The sequence below is a fragment of the Vespa crabro genome, chromosome 5 (genome assembly GCF_910589235.1).
Source record: "Vespa crabro chromosome 5, iyVesCrab1.2, whole genome shotgun sequence".
NCBI classification, from domain to species: domain Eukaryota; kingdom Metazoa; phylum Arthropoda; class Insecta; order Hymenoptera; family Vespidae; genus Vespa; species Vespa crabro.
This window is the reverse complement of record NC_060959.1, coordinates 11,473,907-11,488,152: the sequence shown is the minus strand read 5'-3', so window position 1 is coordinate 11,488,152 and position 14,246 is coordinate 11,473,907. Positions and strand designations below refer to the sequence as shown.

General features: G+C 41.7%; 1 protein-coding gene across 2 annotated transcripts in view; it reads left to right on the top strand.

The window, feature by feature from the left end:
- The first annotated feature begins 2,028 nt into the window (after nucleotides 1–2,028).
- LOC124424490 (dual specificity tyrosine-phosphorylation-regulated kinase mbk-2-like) overlaps nucleotides 2,029–14,246 on the top strand; it is a 123,961-nt gene continuing 111,743 nt past the window's right edge. For both annotated transcript variants that reach the window (XM_046963623.1, XM_046963622.1), the window contains exon 1: nucleotides 2,029–2,504. The gene's annotated coding sequence lies outside the window, so the exon portion shown is untranslated. The remainder of the gene's footprint in view (nucleotides 2,505–14,246) is intronic.

The following is a 14,246-nucleotide window of genomic DNA, read 5'->3' as shown; positions in this document are numbered from 1 at the left end:
TGTAAGTAATCCAAGTACTGTCTACAATTGTTGATACGAGTTGTTATAATTATTCCATTTTCGTCGGAATTATAAATATTATTTTTATTCATTTACTCAATAATTACGAGTAATTTTATTATTATTAAAAAAGAATTTTTTTTTTTTTTTATTCAATTTGTAGGTATCAAGTATTGTTTTCTCAACTTTCGAGTCGTCCAGTTGTTTCATCTAAAGCTAGATGGCGCTTTTGTATCATTGAAGATATTTTAAGATGAGAGGTCAGTAAATCGCAAAGAATGTCAAAAATATTTCTTAATTTAAAGAGGATCGTGTATATGAATGTTTGCAAATCTTTGTTATTATTATTTATCGGATTTAGTTAATTAGAATACGATTAGTATATGCAAAAATATATTGGCAAAATTTTGTCTGTTACGTTATCTCACGGAATAAATGAAAAAAAGAAACATTTAATTGAACGTATTTAATTTATTCATATTTAGTTTATCTCGCGCAAGTATTTATTATTTAAAACGAGATTAGAACAGCCGGTTCTAACGGATGTAACTTGATCGGACCATTGACGCAGTTCAATTTTACAACCACGGTACACATTATTTTACATGCGCTTGTTGCTATAGAGACTACAGATGCATATACACGTTATCTCTTTTTCTTTTTACATAGTTAAATTAGCTTATCGTAGGGTGCCGATAATTTTTAATTAAAGCGAATAATGCATGTTCCTTGGAATATTATCAAATTATCGAACGTTCTACGACAATGTCTTGCTAGCTCGGAGAGTGAAAGAGAGAGAGAGAGAGAGAGAGAGAGAGAGAGAGAGAGAGAGAGAGAGAGAGAGCTCTTGTTCGTAGACCCTTTAAAACGCGCTCACCTATCCTCACGATCATCTATGATATCCGGTGCATCGCTATCAGTAAACGGGGTAATTACTTCTTTGCAACGAAAAGGGCTCCCTTGAACGTACATAACGTGGGGAGCTAACAATGAACAATTAAATGATTACACTGCTTTCAGTTATCGTCGAGAGGATAGAATTGCAACGATAAACGCCGCATCTTTCACGTTGTTGTGGCCTTTTCTTTTATTTAATAACGAGCTTATAACCTTCTATACGATTTCCGAGTAATTGAAAACAATTTCTCATGGTTTTCCGCGTGGAGAGGAGAAACACGGTATCGATCGTTTCAACGCGTCGTCCTCGTCCTCAACGTCGACTCCGGTCGATAACGAGGAAATGCGAAAACACTGTGGGTAAGAAGGTTCTACGTCCTCGTTCAATTTTTTATCGCTCAAGGTAGAGTTTCGAGTGGACGGATTAGTTTAGAAAACTCTTTCTTCTTTTAGATAGGACTCGAGATTGAATTATCGCTTCTCGTTTGTCGTAAACGAAGGAGGCTTCGTAGAGATGGAAAGAGAGAGAGAGGGAGAGAGGTGTGAGTGTGCGTGCGTGTATGAGAGAGAGAAAGAGAAAACCCCTTCCCGGTAGAGAATCTACGAAAGGAGAGAACTCTTCTCCGATCTTCTTCGGGCGTCATCGGTATTATCCGCATCCTTCGAACCGCGACGCGCCCGGTTCGATTCCACGAGCGCAATAGGATAGGCCGTCCTTTTTCCCCCGCATCGACGTGTGTAAGCAGCCAGACCGGTAACAGTCCCTCTCTCCCTCCTTGGGGTGTAAACAGGGTCTATGACGAGTCCTCTCCTCTCGGTGGAGGAACGAAAAAAAGAGTGGCGGACCGAGGAGCGGGGGAGAGGGGGAGAGAGAGCGTTCTCTCCGTTGCGTTCGCTCAGCGACAAGGAGGAAGGCAGCGACCGAGAGAGCTGTGTGAATCGAGCCTAAGGGCGAGGAGAGCACGGTGAAGGCTCGCCGCCGGTGCTGGTGGGAGAGGAAAGGAGGGGAGCCTGAAAAAATGTGTAGGTGCGCGCGCAGCCGCTTTGTCTCTCTCGTTGGTGGTGCTCGCGGCGGTGGTGGGGGGGTGGCATGGACCACGAGGGGCCACAGGGGTCCGTGAGCGGAGCATGGCGACTGCATCCTTTCAGTCGGCCGGTGAACCCGCGTGCCGTACGGTTGTTGTCTCTTCGTTTTTTCGCACCGCCCGTGCGTTTTCTCTATCTATCCTTACGTTTCGCGCTTTCTATCTTTCTTATAAGTCTCTTTCTCGGCTTTCGGCTATAATCGTTTGGTTTTTTTTTTTTTTTAGAGTGATCCCTAGATTCTTCGAAGCTATAGATCGCGTGTGACATTCTGATCCTCCATCGTCGTTATTCTCGTAGAGAAACGCACGCACACGCATCGTACATGCGTAATCTCTTTCTCTTTCTATCTCTCTTTCTTTCTTTCTATTGACGCTCTCCGTCCGTGGTTCCTTCGCTCGAAGATAACAACGAGAGAAGGAAGAATCCTCCTCGCAGGACCTTTTGGATTTTTCTTCGACTCGTCGTCATTCGTCCTCTTTATTGTACACGGGCGCTACGCCTTTGAGAACTTCTCCTGCATGGTAAGTGACAAAAAGTCGATTACTTCTTAAGTCGTCGTCGTCGTCGTCGTCGTCGTCGTCGTCGTCGTTAACGGCACTTGGAACGATTTTTTTTCATCTACTCGATATTATTAGTACCGTTGGTTCGACTTCGAATGATCAAAGGGTGATCAATATTTTGAGGTGAAGGAAGAAGTAGAAGAAACGGATCGTTGAAACGAGAAGGGAAATTTTTCACACGTGCAACGAGTTTTCTCAAGCGCGCGCGCGCGCGCGCTTGAGAATGACGCAACGAAGAAAGAGATGCGCCGCGTTGCTGGATAACTTTACCATCTTTACCGCGTCTCTTGTTTTCGTACGTATCGCCATGAGAGATATATATTCACTTTTGAGAGGATGAAAGAGGGATCTCGAGAAGTGCTCTCCTCTCGACACGTGCGAAGAAAGGTCTTTCTTAGGAAAAATAATGTTACCAAAATAAAGCACCGGCGGGAACCTTTGTCTTTATGTACAGAAAACGAATTTCCTTTTTGCAATGGAAGAAATTTTAATCGTTAAAATGTATCGTTCTTTCCACCAATGGATCGAACAAGATCGTACATTTGTAATGTTTAAGAAGAAAAATGCGTAAAGTTTTCAAAAGAGCGATTAAAAAGAATTACCATCGATTTAAAATATTACCCTTGAACACTCGCGAGAACATGGCGGTATCAATTTAAACGTTGTCGTTGTCAATCGTAGCTTTCTCGATTAATGAGCGGGAAGTGCGGTACTTGCGATAAGAACGTCGAACAACCGTTACTTTCTTATTTTTCGTTTATTCTTTTCTTTTATCTTATTATAATATATCGATGAAAAGGAAAGATGTACGGTATCGATTTGCCGTGATCTTAGCCGAGGGTTTTCACTCTGTCGTCGGCATCTCGCATCACTGTAATTATCCCGATATCGTTGTTATCCCGACCATATTCGACATAGGAAACTTGTAATCGGTAGCTGATCGTGGCTAACGACCGTGATGTTTTAAAATTCTTTAAGAGCTCCGGATTCACTGTAATTACAGTACATATATAATGATAAGCTGGGTACAAGTCGGCGGCATAGACTTACTAAGGCATGTTGAAACGCACAGTTTCCCCTTCGAGATGTGTTTTGCATGAGTGAAAGAGAGAGGGGGAAGAAGAAACATCGGTAACGTCGTTTTCTTCCTTTCCTTTTTCTTTCATCGACGTGAAGGAGAAAAAGGAAGAAGCCGCGGGAAGAAATTATGGGTTGCTAGAAAGAAATCGAGTCTCACCGGTTAGAGGGAGAGAAGGTAAAAACAAGAAAAATGAAAACAAAAAAAAAAATGAAAAAGAAATGGCGCGGTTACTCGCGTGCGAACACGCATTGGCAATTTTTAGCGTTCACGTTTCCGCTCGCGCCAAGGCCCATTCATGTAATCTTGGTCCTCATTGAGAACAAAGTTTTCGTTTCTTGTATCGACAAGGCGAAAACAATGTATATATATGAGTTTGCAAATACGAAGAAGTAAGTTCCTTTAATTTCGACGTTTAAGATCATGCAATGCCGAATTCATCGGAGGTGAAACGTCGAGAGAGGAAATTGGCATGGTTCATGCTGAAAATGTCTCTCGTGAAGATGGCGCGAATTTTGATCTTCAGGGTCATTCGTCCGCCCTTGATGTATGTGTGTGTGTGTGTGTGTGTGTGTGTGTGTGTGCGCGCGCGCGTGCGTGTGTGTAACAGAGAAAGAGAAAGAGAACCAACCCTCCTGAGTTGTGCCAGCACTCCAACACTTACTGTCGCAATACGACAATCGATCTCGAGGCTGCCGACTACGCAGCATACATTTTCGTGCCTCGTTAATCTAGTTTGTCAGCTTGCTCGGACCGTCATGAGTTAAATCGTTGGTAATCCTGCTAATCCAGCGAGCTCTTATTTTATCATGTCGGTGGACATTGGTGACAGCAGCAAGTAAAGGGAAAGCGCGATAGTATTCGATGATTACGCTCTTCGATTATACGTACGAGCAACAAACGTGCGAAAAAAAAGAAAAATAAATAAACACTTTCGAGATTGACGATGTAAAAGTTCGATGACTTCGACGAGGAAATACTTAGGCAATGATTCTAAAAATCACTTTTGAATCGTTTAATTTAATTTAATTTAATCGAGTCTCTTGTCTATATCAATTTTTTCCTTAAAAGGTGAAAATTTTCTATAAATAACATCATTCTTCTTTGTTTTTTCATTGATTATATCGATTATTGAGCGGGTCAGTGATTAACTTAGGTATCTTAGTTTCGCTATCGCTTAGTTTCGTTGTATATATAGTCGAGCTACAAAGATACACGATCGATAGTCGTGCGTTTAAGGTTCATGCACACTGGTATATCAGGGAAAGCTAATGTTTGTAGATCTTATCGACCGACCCTTAAACCTACGAGGCTAAGAATAAATTATTATCGTTCGAAGACGTGCACGAGGACGTACGAAGACGTAACAAAATTTTATTTCATTCAGGGAGATCGTTCTTCAATGATTGCGTAACTACGGCCATGAATCACGAGATGTCCGAATATGTATGATCGATCTCGAGACTTAATCCTTATCTTCCAAATTGATCTATATTTACGGTATCATTGCACGCGGCATGTCGCGTTTAACTTTGAAATCTACGGAATCGAAGTAAGTTTTGAGATTAAATAAGTTCCGAGCGAGAGAGAGAGAGAGAGAGATGCAAATAGAGAAAGCTCACGAACGCATTTCTCTTTCTCTGGATTTGTGACGACGAGTCGGATGTTTTCTTTGTTTCATTATTTACGCATCTGTATACATGAAGATCCTTATTTGTCCTTATTTTTAAATTCAGGTTCACTGACTCAAAGCAATACATTTTTTTGCTCCCAACTTTAGCTTGCCTCTCGCTTGCAACATCTTGAAGCTCTCGTACTACCTGACCCTTTATACCTGAGTTCACTGACGCATTCTCCCTTCGCTCGCGGGCGGTCCACGCAGTATCCACTTCTTCTTCTTCTGCTTCTTCTTTTTCTCCTTCTTCTCATTCTTGTTTCTTTTTCCTTCACAAAGAAGTCGCATTCTGACCGCTTGGAAAATAGAAACCCTCGACGGAGTTTAACGAACGCACGGTTTATCGGTTCAATATTCATATTATCTATAAAGGATATATACGATAAGGACCGATGTCGAACGGTAATGATTGGTTTCGTTTTTTTGATTATCGGTTAATCGTATCGAAAGCTCGTTCGATTTCTCGAAGAAATCGACTACGGTGGTCGACTCGTGGTGACCTAATGAATTTAGAATAGCAAAAATTTATCTCGTAGAAAAGACGAAGCGAGTACGCACACCTGCGCATTATCTCTCGCCCGCAACTCTGACGTCATTAAGTTCGAACGACTAACTCCGCATGGTTTATTGGTCGCGCACGTTTATACGTCTTGTTACATTGTAGCCTCGCAACAGGAATCGGAACAGGATCGTTGCGAGGAGGTAGAGAAGGAGGAGGAGGAGGAGGAGGAGTGGGAGGAGACGACTGGATATTGTCGAGGCGTAACAGATCAGAGTGAAAGTCGAAACACGATTCCGGTGCGGGCTCTCCGCGTATCTCTCTTCTCTCGTAGCAAGTACGAAGAGAAGACGGAATGATTCTCTCCTATCTTTCGTCTCTACTTCTTGAATATACCGAGGGAGTTAAAATATTCCTTTTTATACAATTAAATGTCTTCACGCCTTATGAATTCGACCGTCGAAAGGCTTGTTGGCGCAACTTTGTTCTAACTCGGTGAATTTTTCCCGCGTTACCGATTCCCTCTTTTCGGATTACTTCTTCGTGAGGAAGCAAACTTTTTACCTTCCATAAGCGTACAACACAAATTCAATTATAATTTAGCTTTAATCAATGTTTATCTTGTCGTTTTGAATAGTAATACCTTGGCTTAGGAATAAATATGATTAGTTTGGTCATGGGAAATTCTCTACAGAGGAGCTAACGAGGAGAAAAAGGGGACAATAGATTTTTGAAGGATGTTTCGGTGGATCAAACAAAGTCCAAGAACGCGACGTTCTTTCGAAGGAATCAAGGAAAGTGAGAGTAAACATTATTCTCGATCGAATCGGTCAAACGGAGACGACCAGGTTTTTTAAATACTCTTTTTAAGTGGTTTCTTTTTTTAGTTGATTTTGACTCTGCGCACGTCTTTTATCTCAATTTTATTTCAATGTTTCTCGCTTTTCGAGCTAGCGGTGACGTACGCATTTCTCTCTCTCTCTCTCTCTCTCTCTCTTTCTCTCATTTCGTGCTGACGTCCCATCGACCGCCTGTAGCGTGTACTTCCGATTAACTGGTCAAGCACTCGACGGTACTTATGCACTTAGGCTCGGCGAAAGGGTGCTGCTCGCGGTGTTTCGACGTCTATTTTTATCACGAGTTCACAGTGGGTCCGATACTCCTTCCGTTACAGTCTATCTCTCTCTCCCCCCTCTCTCTCTCTCTTTCTCCCTTTCTCCGTTTCTTCCATCAGCTCTGAAAGCTCTTTGATTTCTCTGCTCGCGCGATTCTATGAAAGAAGCGTCAAAAAATATCGTCGCTTTTTTTTCTCTTTGTTCGTCACGTTTGTCAATTTACGTGCAAATTGATTGTCAAACGTTTTTATACAGAAATCATTATGATGGGCATTTTTTTTTAAATTACTTTTAATACATATTGCGTGTATAGGTTTTATTTGAGAAAGAAATCTAGTCGGAAGAAATTTTCGTATTTGGTAAGACGCATCGAAAACTCATCAGGTTTTTTTTTTCATTGAACAAATGCGACGATTCTTTGCGAGAGGAAACAAAGTAGGAATGAATTAATTGCTGAATCAGAAATCGGACGACAGCTGTTAAGATCGATGACTCACGATGACTACATCCAAAGTTTGACAACGGCACGTCAGCAAATCGACATTGCTCCCCTTCCGAACGAACTCGGTGGGTTTCGCGTGGGCTGCTACAGAAGGACATGCTTTGGATTATTCGGACGTGTCTTAATTTATTGTCCTGCGCAATTGGGCAGGTGTTCGATCAAAAAGTCTTACTGACCCGGAATTATTGGATCGGAGATCAAGAAAGAGCTCATTGGATTGACGAATAACTTTGAATTGTTTCGAACGAATTCATGAAATGACAAAAATAATTTCACATTAGATTTTAACTACCATACGTCATTTTAAGGAATCGTCTGAACAAGTACTTATACGTATCTTGAAAACGAGAAGTGGGGAGCGAATTGAGAAAAGAATTTTGTCGATACTCGATGGAGATCTCGTAGGCGATTCGCATAAAGACTTTCACGATTATAGATACGTCGTGGCATAGTACAATCGTAGGAATAGTTTGTCTTTCTTACTATAGAAAAAAGTCGCATGGAGGACGTTGCGCCGTAGAGTGAAACAATGGCTGGTATTCGGAGCGTGCATTTATTTAAATCGGGGAGAGCAAGTGTTGCTCCTTGCGGATGGACTGCGCAGCGAAGAGGTTAAATATATCTGGCCTGGCCTAAACGTTCCCTCTATCCTCATTCCTTTCGAGCGCCAAGCTAGTCTCCGACTCTCCGTTAAGATTCGAATACGACTTTTCGAGACGAAGAATCAGAGAAAGAAAGAGAAGAGCAAACTCCATAAAGTTTTCTCGAATGCTCTGGAAAAACACGATGCGACATCATTCACTTTCATTGAACCCCGTTTGCGAATGGAGGAGAGATTAATTTTTCCAACTATGAAATATGCGATAGGTTAATTTTTTTACGCGAATTTTGTTTTGTTTTTTTTCCTTTTTCTTTGTTTTTTACCGGCATAAAGAATAAAAAAACAAGCTGCGGCAGTTTGTTTTTTATTCTTTATGCCGTTTATTTTTCGTCCATATCAATTTGCTCGTCGATCGGGAAAATGTTATTTTTTTCTTTTTGTTTTTCTTATTTCCTATTCGTAAAGCTGTTCAAACGAAGCCAGAACCGGTTGAACATTTCTTTTTGTACATGTGTCCATACATACGAGCACGCGTTGCTCGTAATTTCGGATGGAAAATATCGATGCAACGAGGAAGTTTTAAAATTCCGCCTACGCTCGGTTGTACTCTCAGCGAGAGAAATATGACGAGGAAAAGGGAATGAGAATAATTTAATATACACGAAGTATATGGATATGTACTTTTATTAAAAGACACGAGAGACAGTGTTTACAGATACATACATTGTCCTTATTTTTATTCTTTTTAGGCTTCGTATTCGGGTCGAAAGTTATGCGTAACATTTTCGCGCTCCGGTAGTAATGCGAACTATATATCGAGGCCATTAGTGGATCAAACGCATAATGACCGTTAAATTACTCGTGATACACGTTACGATCTTCCCTTTCCTCCCTCTCTCTCTCTCTCTCTCTCTCTTTCTGCTACTTTGATATACGAACTTCTTTCGTAAAATTTTTCGCGTATCATCGTCCCAGATTAATTAAGGTAGCACGTTTTCTTTTCAAAGAGTTTCGGTACGATAACTATATAAATATATTTATTTAGACGAAAATAAGAGCAATTTCTAAATCGTAGTGGGTTGAAAGCAATTAAGTGGGAAGTGCAGACGCTGGTGGGTGTATGCACGTTGTGGGAAGCAAAAAAGCAATGCGAAAGTGTAAGTCGTTTGCGTAACGTAAAGACGTTTAAGGTGGCGTTCAGGTTTGTAAGCGATAAGTGTTTTCACGAATCCTTCTCCGATTGAAAGCGTGTAAGATAATTAAAATTCAGCTTCGTTCAAATTTATAAAAGTTATAATTACATTTAAGAAAATTAGAACGGGATTTCGATTGTAGTTTATCATGAGTTTGCGTCGCCGTTACTACGATCTATCATTATCCCACGCAGAAAGTGAGCGGGCAATTTTTACAGATCATTACTTCGGACCGTGAGGCTCGCTGCCAAATTTTTGGCTTGCGATTCCACGCTGACTTTGCATATCTCGAATGCTCGTGAAAGGATCGCAACGGCCATTACAGCGGAAACTCGAAGAGTCGAGAGTTATTTCGTGACTTTCTTAAATAGGATAGTCGTCGAGTGACGCGAGGAAGTTCATCGAAGAGGATCGATCGTGGGAAGACGCGTCGTCGTTCCTCGCATTCGTCCTTCGCGAATGGTCCTTATCGCTATGAAAATATCGTCTTTCGATATTAAAGGACGTGGAAGGTTTCGCGAAGGAAGACTTAATCTCAATTCCTTCGATCGGTATCGTTTACTTCCCACGATCCCTTTTCCCGTGAACGACGATATCTTTTTCGCTCTCCGTCGAAAAGACAAAAAAGAGGGACGAAGGGAGGCCAAATAAGTGCCCGTAAGAGCCTGTCTCGAGAGGAAGCAAGTCAAGTGTCCAGCGATTCCTTCAGGTACGTCTTCGAGTAAAAGTCGACCTTCATATTTTCTTTTTTCTCTACTTTGTAAATCGTAAAATACATGGACTCTTTCGTGAAAGAGACGAGTGAGATTTTAAGACTAGAACCAGCAAGCACTGAGTCATTATGGAGCTTCTTTGCTGCCGTTATTTACCGCTATGTTTTAGCGCCGCCGATTCCGGAAGTACGTGAGAAATAATTATCGCGAGTTATACGCGAAGCCTCGTAAACGTGACTACAAAATCGGCTATCTCGGTGATCGACGATACGTTTCTCAACAGTCGTCATTAAGTTCTCGAAATGTTCCTTAACGTGCGATTGCCAATAAATCGATCGTGTAATAAATATTTTCTCTTCGATGAAATAGTGATTTCATTAGAACACACTTTGATAAGTGCCTCGAAAGTGGCTCTGGAAAACTGATACGTTCCTTAGGAGAATCCTAACGCACAATCATTCACAAAAAGTGCCTAGAGTCCCGATAGAAAAATACATCGTTCGAAGTATCATCGTCAGTCTTCGACTGACTCAGACGTTCTAGGAGTTTAGTCTGAAGGAATAAATTGCGTGGGATGTGCGGCTTATAGAAGTAATTGAGCACGTGTCGGTCGCGTTGATGAGCTATTATAAGGATCGCTAGGAATCAGCCATCCTGATATAAAAAAATTAAGCTCGTCTGCGTTCGCCCGAGCGAGCATAGACCCTCGACCTCATAGAAAGATGCGAGAGAGAGAGAGAGAGAATAGTAAATTGTCATAATATATCGTCAATCGTTGCGTTGTGAACAAAATTTCTTTTGATTGCGTCACATCGCGACACAATTGGAAATAAAAAGCGCAAGCTCGCAACGATTACTCAACTTGGAACGGTACAAAGCGAATTTACTATAATTACAAGCGTGTACAGAAAAAAAAGAAAAAGAAAAAAAAAAGAAAGAGAAGAAACAGAATGGTCAAGCACCAGATCGCCGATGTAAGCCATAAACGGTGCAAAGGCAAGACGTTGTAAGCAAATGTAGAGGCAGGACGCGATCGGCTCCACGCATGCGGCAACGCGCAACGCATGCGAAAGAATTGCCGAGATTAATGCCGTCCATTCGTTATGAACTTACCGTGTACTTTTTTTTTCTCTTCTTTTCCTTTTTATTTCTTTTTTCTTTTCTCTTTTTCTTTTTCTTTTTCTCTCCTTGCTCGAAATATCAAAGATTACGACAAGCTCGTAATTTATTTTTGTAGTTACGAGATAACCTGCCCGATGCTCGATTTTTAATTGCACGCCTTCGTTTAATGAGGACGTACTTTTTTCCTTTTTTTCTTTCCTTCTACATTAGCACCGAGTTGCGGTGTACTCGCAATTAAACGACGCGATTAATATATTAAAAGATCCAAATGTCTCGATTCTATGTTATTAGGACATCGATTTGAGAGCTCGCGTCGAGTTGTATGTAATTCTTAAATAAATACACAACTATTATTTCGTTTTGTTCAGCTTTATCTTGGATTTTTGTTCTTATAAGAATCTTATAAGAAAGGATCAATTCTCTCTCTCTCTCACACACACACATACACAATCGATCTATCATTGCTCATTACTGGACCGAGTTCCATGGATCTTAATTTAATTTATTCGAGTTTAAATTCCGTTTATGTGGTCAGAGTTTAGTCGATTAGAGGAGCTTGCGATCACGGCACGTGTCCTAAGTAGAAAATGTTCTCACGAAACGAGTTCTTTGCTATTCGACTATATATTCCTTTCTCCGTTTTGGTAGTTACTCGACGTACACATGCACACACGTATATACTCGCTCTAATTAACCCAATTCAGCTCGACGAAAGAATACCTTCCTTTTTATGAGGAAAGTAATATATACTAGAAAGATGGCACTTTGTTACTTGCACGGAAGATCGCGGAGGACGAACAGCTGGCCCCTTGTACTTGCGTAATTCGCGTTTACGCGCTATAATCGATGTAATAATTTCTGTAAATAATCACCCTCGTTGGAGAAATGTCCGACGATATTACTTGAAGAATATCAACGTTTTCCTCGGTATGGGCGCTCGAAGAATTATCATCATTAGTTCGATCGTACAGTCTTGGTCTTCTGTCCGTCAGCTGGTGGCATACATTCGTAATATTCTTACGATCATCCATCTGAGTCCGCTTGAAAACCGCGAAATATCGATCGCGATTCGAAACGTTTCCGAGTACTCGACCAACTTGTAAACGGACTTTCTGCGAAGGAAAAAGCTAAGAGAAACGAGAGATAAGAAAGACAAAAATTTGTCGAGTAGTTATGAATCATGAAAATTTAAGAGATATTGGATCAATCAGATCCGAGAAGAAGAGGACGAAGAAAGAACGGAAATTTATTATCATTGGAGTTAATTAAAGAAAATATAAGGATCAATATTGTTGAAAGCAAATTTTGATGAATTGTTAAGTATAGAAAAGTGATCGTAACACTGAATTGCGTTAGTATCGACTTCGTCCAGCGAAGCGGAAATATTTGACTTTTGCCCTCGTGCACGGAACGCATACGCGTAAGTGAGTTGAAGTAAGAGGAACAAGAAGAAGAAGAAGAAGAGAAAGGAAAGGAAAGGAAGAGAGGAGAACAAGAAGAAGAAGAAGAAGAAGAAGAAGAAGAAGAAGAAGAAGAAGAAGAAGAAGAAGAAGAAGGAGTCGTCTTCGTCTTTTTGGTCTTCCCAGGTCTGTGCTCGCTGTGGAAGCAGGACAGTGCCTCTCTTCGGCACGCACGTACCTGCCGTGCGCGCGGCTCGCACGTGTGTCGTTGTTGCTTGGCTTGACTTATGTGTGCAGCAGCTGCAGCAACGCAGTGTCATTGACATCGTGCGGCGAGCACACACCAGTTTCTTCGACGAGATGCTAGTGTGCGAGCGCACGCTCGTTTACTCGCTCCCTTACTCGCTAAGAAACCCACTGGGTTGCGTCCTCCTACCGATCGTACATTACACGCGAGGACGATTATAGCCACGGCAACGCCAACCGGCTGTGCGACGCTCAGCCTGTTCGCGCGAGGATCTCCTCCTCCTCCTCCTCCTCCTCCTCCTCCTCCTCCTCCTCCTCCTTCTTCTTCTTCGTTTTCTTTTACTTCTTACTTTTTATTCCTTTTATCCTTCCCGGTGAACCCTTCGTCTCTCCACCGCGTCGCCCTAGTCGCCTCGATGCGCGTCGAATTAAGCTCGCTCTCAGTCGTTGACAAAAGCGAGAAACAAGTCGAGATCCTATGCCGAGTTTATTATTCGTAGGGTGCTATCCTTCGAAGAGTGTCGATTTATATATATATATATAAATATGTGTGTGTGTGTGTGCGCGCATGCATATGTATAAAAGATCCTCGCGCGGACACACACATGTACGCACATATGCGCGACTGGATGGAAAAACGGAATGGTAGCATGGCGCTTGAAGAGTGAAAGGAGGATGATTTCGCCCGTGGCATGGAAATGATGTCACGTGCTGACGGTGATTTCGTGACGATCGAAAATTGCCCCTTGATGCTAAATGGCTCTAACAACGAAGGATTCTCCTTTTCCGCGATCTCTCGACGCACGTGGCGAAATTTTCAAAGAATGACGTAGATAAAGGGGATCATGTTATTCACGTGGACTTTTAGAAACTGAGAATTTGATCGATATTCGGTGCACCGCACATTTTTAGGTAATACTTAGGAATAATATTAGGATCATCGATTTATGGATCGATTTTTATTTAACCCGAGAATCATCTTGGTAGAGCGTTGAATTTTGTTCAATATCTCATTATTATAGGAAATTCGTGTTCCGTAAACCACATCGGCGAGAGTTGGTGAATCTTCCAACGTCCTTTCCAAAAGTTAATCTTTCGAAATTCCGTACATTAGTGAAATCTTTCTCTGCTTTGAGAGCATGCAAATTTCCTTCTGCGTGAATTCGAAGTTCGCGACGTTCATTACTCTTATCGATCCTTTTCAGTTCGCCACTCGTTCTCCTTTACAGTCGATTGCCTCCGTTCGAATCAGACGTCCTCTCGTTTTCGCATTTACCAGACCGACGGACTGTAATTTCGAGACGCAACCCTACGTTACCGCCTTTAGCGAGAAAGAGAATTTTTCAAGCTCGAAAGTTACAGCATACGTAAATATAGCTCGGTGTGTCGAAGACACGTTAACTTTATAAGCGTCTCGTTAAGGATACGCAACCCCTTTTAACGGCTTCTTTACTTTTCACGACCAAATGGCCGAGTGCTACTGGGATGAACCCAAAAGAGAGAAAGGAGAAGAGAGGGGAGAACGTTCACGGTCGGCCAGCTTTAGAAGAATTCACGCA